The sequence below is a fragment of the Penaeus monodon genome, chromosome 20, assembly GCF_015228065.2.
Source record: "Penaeus monodon isolate SGIC_2016 chromosome 20, NSTDA_Pmon_1, whole genome shotgun sequence".
NCBI classification, from domain to species: domain Eukaryota; kingdom Metazoa; phylum Arthropoda; class Malacostraca; order Decapoda; family Penaeidae; genus Penaeus; species Penaeus monodon.
Genome location: NC_051405.1, coordinates 7,387,265 through 7,387,588, shown reverse-complemented (window position 1 = coordinate 7,387,588; position 324 = coordinate 7,387,265).

Here is a 324-nt window from a genome sequence, read left to right as displayed (position 1 = left end):
ACCCCTAGATGATGCTTGCCGTTAATCCTGTGCCAAAAAAAAAAAAAAAGCAAGCGCCGGAGTAGGGGGGAGGTCACCCCCACCTCCCCCCTCCCCCTCCCCTTAGGCAGCGTTGCCCCCTCGCCAGCCCAGCGACCATGCATGTCCTTCATGGAACCAAAATTATAAAAAGACTTTTGTTGCTAGCGCGATTGCAGGTGGCGGTTGCAACCCCCCTCGCGCAACCCTTTTCCCGATGCAGGTTCCTCCCCCTAAACTGGCCGCGGTGATTAAAGAAAACGAGGCGCGGGGTTAACATTTTCTTTTGTTTTTCTTCTGCGTGAT